The sequence below is a fragment of the Rhinopithecus bieti genome, unplaced genomic scaffold (assembly GCF_001698545.2).
Source record: "Rhinopithecus bieti isolate Rb0 unplaced genomic scaffold, ASM169854v2 scaffold_32760, whole genome shotgun sequence".
Classification (NCBI taxonomy): domain Eukaryota; kingdom Metazoa; phylum Chordata; class Mammalia; order Primates; family Cercopithecidae; genus Rhinopithecus; species Rhinopithecus bieti.
In genome coordinates this window covers 799,825-807,773 of record NW_016813956.1, presented here as the reverse complement: position 1 = coordinate 807,773, position 7,949 = coordinate 799,825, and positions in this window count along the sequence as shown.

Genomic DNA, 7,949 nt, shown 5'->3' with positions numbered 1-7,949 from the left:
AGACCTATTGCAGAGGTAAAATTATACCTTTACATGTTTGTTGCAAAGTAAATTGAATAGAACTTAGCAAATGATTTAAAATTTCTTATAAAATTCCTTTTTCCCTGTGCTTAAGATCCAAATCTGAACGTCAGAAAACCTGGACTCTAGATCTGCCTCAGTTACTGGAATATGTAGTGCTCATGTGAATATATACTTCTCATTCCCTCACACAGCCCTAAAACCAGCAACACATTGCTTTACCCCATGGTCCTCAATGTTTCTTCCCGTATCCCAAATTATCATGCCAATTTTGACAATATACAGATAATTTTTTTAAAAAAATTAAATTGTATTAGTAAACAAGTTATTTTAACATTTGTCTAAGAATTATAATAAACACAATTTATGACATAGAAAAATGACCTTTGCACTTCCAAATTTCTCCAAATGCTAAACTGCTCATGTCAGACTTCCACTCAAGTTTTTGTTATAGAAGACTAGGTAATAACAATTACTATACGTATACTATCTCTTCTAGGATATAGTGGAAGCACTAAGATTTAAAATTCTAGAGGCTTCCATTTGATCCAATTTTATAACTACTTAACTAAGATTATTTGCATTAAATAACAGATAATTCAGAATTAGTTGACACAAGGGACTGAAGAATTCCTTACTGTGGTTTCAGATCTTTGGATTGAGTTTTATTTGAAAGCTCAACTAACCCTAAGTGCGGGTCACATCTACCTTCAGGGTTTTCAAATGGGAGTGGAGGGGAGGAATACAGCAATTAGGAGAGAATAACTTGGCATTGTAAATGGAGAGTGTGTTAGGTCCTGGAAATCACTTAAGAGAACAAGCACTTGGGGAACATCCGTATATACTCTCCAAAGAAGGGCGAGCAAATGGAAGTCTTTGGAATGTGAAATGCCCCTGGAGTTCATGAGAATGTTTGGGACTCTGACTGTGAGATGGCAGAACTATGCTTGAGCCAGCTGTTCTACTTTCAGGTAGTGGAGACAAGTCACTTGTTCTCATCAGATACATCTTTGTAGTATTTCCATTGGACTTCATTTCCATTTAAGGTGTACTGAAACTTCTGAAGTCTTCAGATTCAGCAAGTCTATTAAAGTCAAAAGGCTTTTTGGAGCAAGATCTGGATCAGAATGGAATTGTTCTAGGGAAATCATTTGTCTTTTATCCTAAGTTTCTTCAGGTCCTCACAGGACAACTATGGATCCTAGATTTCTGAGCCCATCTAGCTTAACCTTCCTTTGTGATCTGATATTCCAGGGAAATCTATTGTCCTGGGCCTTTCCAAAGTGGCCCTGTTAGAACAGGAGCATGTGGATCCTCTTCCCAAAAGCCGCATATGATCTTGGCTTCAATATACTTTGTTTGCTGTATGCATTTTATTTTCCTTTATATATAAAATATAAAATAAATATAAAACGCATACAACAAATTTTTCATTTATCTTAAAAAATAGAGATGAGGTCTCACTATGTTGGCCAGGATGGTTCTGAACTCCGGCTTCAAGCAATCCTCCCACCTTAGCCTCCCCAAGTCCTGGGATTACAGGCATGAGCCACCGTGCCTGGCTCATTTTATTTTCTTACGTAGCTAAGTTTTTCTCAGCAAGCAGAGTCGATGACCTCCAGTTATCATAATTTTTCCTCATGGGAACTCATCTGGCTTTGTGAAGAACAAACAGCACTTTCAGGATTTTCTGTAAGACGTTTGGCCCATTTTCTGTAGAAATGCAACTTTCATGTGCATGGCTCAGATCATCATCTATGTTGGGAAGTTTTTCTTCTCCATATTAAGTGGAGCCAACATTGTCCAGATTTTCATTTCATTCTGTTGTCATGCCTCTAACTTGGCTGAAGACTTTAAAAGTCACTTCAAATTGGGTGTTTTCTGTGTGCATAGATTATTTCCAGTTTGTATATATTAATATAATCTGAAAGTGCTTCTTCTATATTTTTTCAGCCAATTCAGCATATTTAATTTCTTTTTCCTTCAACAGGTTTTCAAGAAACACTTAAGGTAGCATGATAAATCAGTTCTTTAATGATTCTTTTGATGAATCATGAAAGAGTGTCCATTTCCTAAAAAAAAAAAAAAAAAAGGAAAAAAAGACTGTCCATATTCTAACTTATTATATACAATTCTAATTTACACCATCCATATTATCCTCTCCAAGTATAGCAGCGAGATTTCTCAGCTTTAGCCACTCTTGAGAAACTTGATCTAACATTACTTATCGTAGCATTTCTTGCACATGCACCATTGAATCCTTAGCCAAGAGACCCATTGGTATGGAATATAATGATCCATAGAAAAGGGCATTCTACATTGAGCCTCCTACCCAAATCTCTGAAAATGGCCAACACATAATTCATGGTTGTAAAATAGATTAGGAGGTTTGTCTATTCCTAAATAATAGGCATTTACATCCTTCCTAACTGGTATCTTCATCCAATCCCAGGGAGCACCTCCTCTCAAAACTCCTCATAATTGTTGTTGAAAGATCTATCCAGTCTCTTTTGTCTGTTTCAGCCTAGATTCTCAGAGAGACATCTTTTAAAGACAAAGATGGACGTATCAAAACTCTAACAAGCCATTCCAAAACATCATAAACAAAGAGGCCACCCTAACTTGCCTGTTTAATATTGCAAACCACATACCTCCCACTCCCTGGTCCCCTTACCCTGCTTGACTTTTTCTTTGCTCCATAGAACTTATTATCTTCAAATATATACAATTTACTTTTTTGTGTTTATTATGTGTTTCTCCCCAGCTTGAAAAATCCACCCTAGTCTCTGCTGCATACTGTTGATGTATTCAAATGCCTAGAACTGTGCCTAGCTTTTAGCAGACACTCAACAACTATTAGTTGGGAGACTAAATGAATAGAGGACATCCAAGAATCAACAGTTCCAAGTTGAGGAAATCATCCTAATGTAATCTGACTCCTGGGCTTAAATGTCACTGAAAGGACTAGAAAGACAAATAGGGTAGTGAATATCACCACATTCACCCATCCCCTACCCATCATCACACTTCCAAGGTCAACCCACATATGCTTAAGAAAATGAGAAAAACAGGCACAAATTTAGAAAATCACAATATTCAGAATAAAACCCAGAAGAAAATTATTAGAAGGTATACATATTGGAGAATTAGAGGAAGGCAGAAAGAAAAAGAGGAAGCAGGAAGACAGGCAGAAAAGAAATGAAACGAAATCTGTCACCAACTTACTCTTTAAAAAACAAATACAAGGTATGATCGCAATTGCAGGCTCACAGTTTGTGTGGCCAAACACTAATGTACAGCAGTTTCTGGTTTCGTGTCCTGGGGTTTGGCCCCTTAAATTACTGTCCTGTCCCTTAATATTTGTATCAGATTTTCAATTAAATGGTTTTCCCCTTTGATCTTGCTGGTGTCTTTCTCATTTAATATATTTTCTTCCATGCAACAGTCTTCCAGTGGCTTCTCTCTCAACTGAACTATCAGTGAAAACTTCCTTATTGAACCGAAAATAAATTGAGTCTGATGTCTTTCCTTTGATTCTACTCATACTTATTTTGAAAAACGCACCTGTCCAGCGTCCTGCTCTCCACCCAATTAACACTTTGATGTTCCTCTCTAAGAATAAGATCTGTATTATTACAAACCTCTGTGTTTTGTTGTTGCTGTTGTTGTTTTCTGAGATGGAGTCTTGCTCTGTCACCCAGGCTGGAGTACAGTGGTGTGATCTCAGCTCACTGCAACCTCTGCTTCCCGGGTTCAAGCAATTCGCCTGCCTCAGCCTCCCGAGTAGCTGGGGTTACAGGTGCCCACCACCATGCCCGGCTAATTTTTGCATTTTTAGTAGAGACAGGTTTCACCATGTTGGCCAGGCTGGTCTGGAATTCCTGACCTCATGATCCACCCGCCTCAGACTCCCACAGTGCTGGGATTACAGCGTGAGCCACCGCGCCAAGCCTATAAACCTCTGTTTTTAAAATACATTAACATGAGAACAATGAAAGTCAAAAAATGGGAAAACATTTTTCCAATACACGGAGAAGAAGCCTCGTTTCTAATGTATTGTTTACACTGAAAAAAAGTAAAATAACCTTGTTGGAATGGAGATCTTCTACCACATTCATTTCTGTGGCACAATTGGTTAGCGCGTTCAGCTGTTAACTGTAGGGTTGGTGGTTTGAACCTCTGGTGCTGGAATTTCGTGAGAAATAGCATTTTCTTACTTCAGGGATTGTGTCTGGCAAATTAAATGAAAATCCAACCATTATTCTTCCCCTGGTGTTCCTTGGGTATCTTCATTTCCTTGCTTCTTGATTAAATTTACCAAGCTCCTTCTAAATGCCAGTAGATATGAAAGAAATCCCATTGTTCTGAACCACTTATTTTGTTTCCAAACTCCATCTCTCTCAATGTGCTAGTCCATCCAGTAGAGTCCCCAAAGCAAAAAGCAGCAGAAGTCACTTGGCCAAGGTCTTGCAGAGCTCGCCCTCTACACTGAGCTGGTGTTGCCTCTACCTGAATCAGTTCCTTGGGTCAGGCTTTGGACGTCACAATAGACCACGAATGAAAGGGGTGGAGACCTCTAGCTAGGATATCTACAGGTTTCCTGTGACTGGTATTTTCATAAATTACCAGACTCTCTGTTTTTTTCTTGCTAACAAAATGAATACCAAAGATGGTCTCTCTTAGACTCCGCAATTTTGCTTCTGACAATTTTTACACAATAGCTATATTTGTACAACTAAAATTGACTCATGTCAGCATTATTCTTTTAAACACTTAAAAGAAAAAAATATTAGAAGAAGCTGCACATCCATCCATAAAGTCCTGATTAAATAATCAATGATAATTGACACAATGGAATTGGAGGCAAAGGTGAAAAACAAAAAGAAGTTCTCTGAATTCATTTACAGCCACTGTGCTGGGGGACCTCATTGGAGCGTGCTAACCCTGATAGCCCAGGTCAGCCACAGACTGGCCACTACAATAATTGCTGAAGGTGGCTGGACACACACCACGCAGCTACAAAAGACATTGCCAGGTTTCCGATGGTCTCTCCCCTCAGCCCGCCTTCGTGTCTCCAGTTAACAAGGGGTGCGAAAAAAGTGTGGTTTCAATGGCCCTGGTGACAGAAGATTGATTTTTAATCTCGACTCACTGAAACCTCTGCTTCCCGGGTTCAAGCAGCGATTCTCCTGCCTTAGCCTCCCATGCAGCTGGGATTACAGGCGCCCACCATTACACCCGGCTAATTTTTGTATTTTTAATAGAGACAGCATTTCACCATGTTGCCCACGCTGGTCTCGAACTCCTGACCTCAAGTGATCCACCCGGCTCGGCCTTCCAAAGTGTTGGGATTACAGGCGTGAGCCACTACACCCAGTCAATTTTCATTTTCTTTAATATTCTGTCAGGTATTGATTTCAAGATGGGCGCTGAGCGCTGTGGCTGTAATCTCAGCACTTTGGGAGGCCAAGGTGGGTGGATCACTTGAGAACAGGAGTTCGAGAGTAGCCTGGGCAACACAGTGAGACCTCATCTCTAGAAAAAATATTTAAAAATTAGCTGGGCATGATGGTGCATGCCTGTGGTCCCAGCTACTCAGGAAACTGAGGTGGGAGGATCGCTTGAGCCCAGAAGATGGAGGCTGCAGAGCCAGGATCGTGCCACTACACTCCAACCTGGGTGACAAAGTGAGACCTTGTCTCAAAAAATAAAAGGGGGGTGGGTGGGGAACAGCAGATCTAATATTGGATCTTAAGCAATTCGCTAAAATTCATATAAAGCCTCCTGGGGAGCTGAGCGTGTCCCTAGACTTCCACCAAAGGATTTTCCCCCTCATAATTCTACTGGGAGATAACAAGACAAATTTCAGGGAGAAAGGTTTTATGAGGAATCACAAGAAAAGTAATTTGAGAGTAGCTCTAAGTATGACTTTTGAACGTTTTTAGGGGAGGGCATGGTGGCTTATGCCTGTAATCCCAGCACTTTGGGAGGCCGAGGAGGGAGGATCGCTTGAGCCCAGGAGCTCAAGAGCAGCCTGAGCAACATAGAGAGACCCTGCTTCTGAAAAAAAGAAAAAAAAAAAAAGGCAGGTTTTAGGCACCCAGACATACCCTATTAAAGCCCTCTTATTCTACCAGAAGTCCCACCTCAACTTATTTGGAAAGAAATCAGCCCACTCCATTGCCGACAGGAGTGAAACTAAGTTGAATCAGAGTATACACTGCAACCACAGAATCATGACTGAGAATTATTACTCAGTTTGCTACTCTTGGTCTTAGATAAAATAAGTCCACTCATATTTGCAGGTACACTTCATTCTCTAGTTTATGACGTGCATTTCTCATGAGTTTCATGTAATAACCATTCACCATATGCACACTGGGAAAAGGTGGGGAACAAAGGATAAAATATTAAGAGGCAAATTGAGTCATATCTCTGAGTTCAGTTTTAATGGGGGGATAATATTATATAGTTGTGGATTAAATGAGTTACTTCATATAAAAAACAAAGTGCTGTTTAAAAAGAAAGAAAATTGTGGATGTAAAAAAATTATTTTCCTACCCTCAATAGGCTTAAAGTCAAGGTGAAAGTCCCTAGGATATTTTATTCAACCCACTTATTCTCATTCCTCACTCCACCTGTGACTTAATCAGCTTGCCTGGCCGCAGGTGTGAGCTCTTTGTACCGAACTATTTTGGAGATGAAGCCTGAAATACCAACCCTTGAACATACTGTTATCTAATGCTGTCTGTCCACCCTGGGAATGCAATTTCTTTCTTCATTCAAGAAAGTCTTAAATAAAACCCCAGTATGTCTACTGTACTTTCTAAGCTGTTAGCAACTGGAAGGAAAGTTTCTTCTTCACCTTGGTATCTCTTTATCTAGCAGAAGTAGCAATGGGCACTTGGAATTCTGAATAAATGAATATGCCAGCCTGTCAAATTCGGATTCTGGATTTTTCTGTTTCACTTGAAGACATCAATGACCTGAGGAAACAATTCACATGAAACAAACCCACAAGAAATAAAAACAGAAATAAGATGAAAGTTTCTAAGTGGAAACGTAGTTTGTGTGCCAAGTATAAGAGGTATGTGGGTTGTGAGAAATGTTATACCAAGCTTTACTGTATGGTCCTTTTTACTGTACCCAGTAAAGTGCACCTATCAGGATCATAATGTGGTTAGGATATTTTATAGCCAAAGTAGACAAATCCACTCTACCCCATAAAACACAGATCATCACATTGACGGACAAAAAACAAAAACAAACAGCACAAGGAAAATACTAATTATAATCATCTACCACTTCCTGAAACAGCCTGGAAAATGATCAGAATTTTTGTCTACATGAGACTGTGTAGACTGTTTATTGTGACACCTAGGTTTTCAGTTCCTTTTAGTAGCTTACACTGATTCTTTGAAGCCTACAGGGCTGCTTTGCCACAGCCCCACCATATATAAGTGCACCTGAGGTGCACTGGTTCTCTCCTAGGCTTTGCCCACCTTTACAATGGTTCCAACTCAACACTCCACCCAGGAAGCATTGTTTGCAATTGTGGGAGCACTCCAGACTCTTTCAAACTTCTCCTTTATTATTCTTACAGTTATTTTGTAGGAATGACCTGGAAAACTTGGTGAGGGCTGACTCACCACTGAAGACTGTGATCATCAATCAGGTACCCCTTGAGAGGGCTCCATGACATGCCATAGGCCCCATTCCACCCCATATATGCAGCTACCACGATGCCTATTCTTACACTAGTGGCCTGTAAAACTCTTTATACTAAGATGTGTTATTACCTATTGTCACTGTTTCCTCAAACAATGGCTTAGAAAATGCTGACTTAAGATAACTAATTGATAAACTGGGCTAAGATATTAGACAGAAATTAAATAGAAAAAAAATCCAGGTTAAACAGTAAGGTGGGT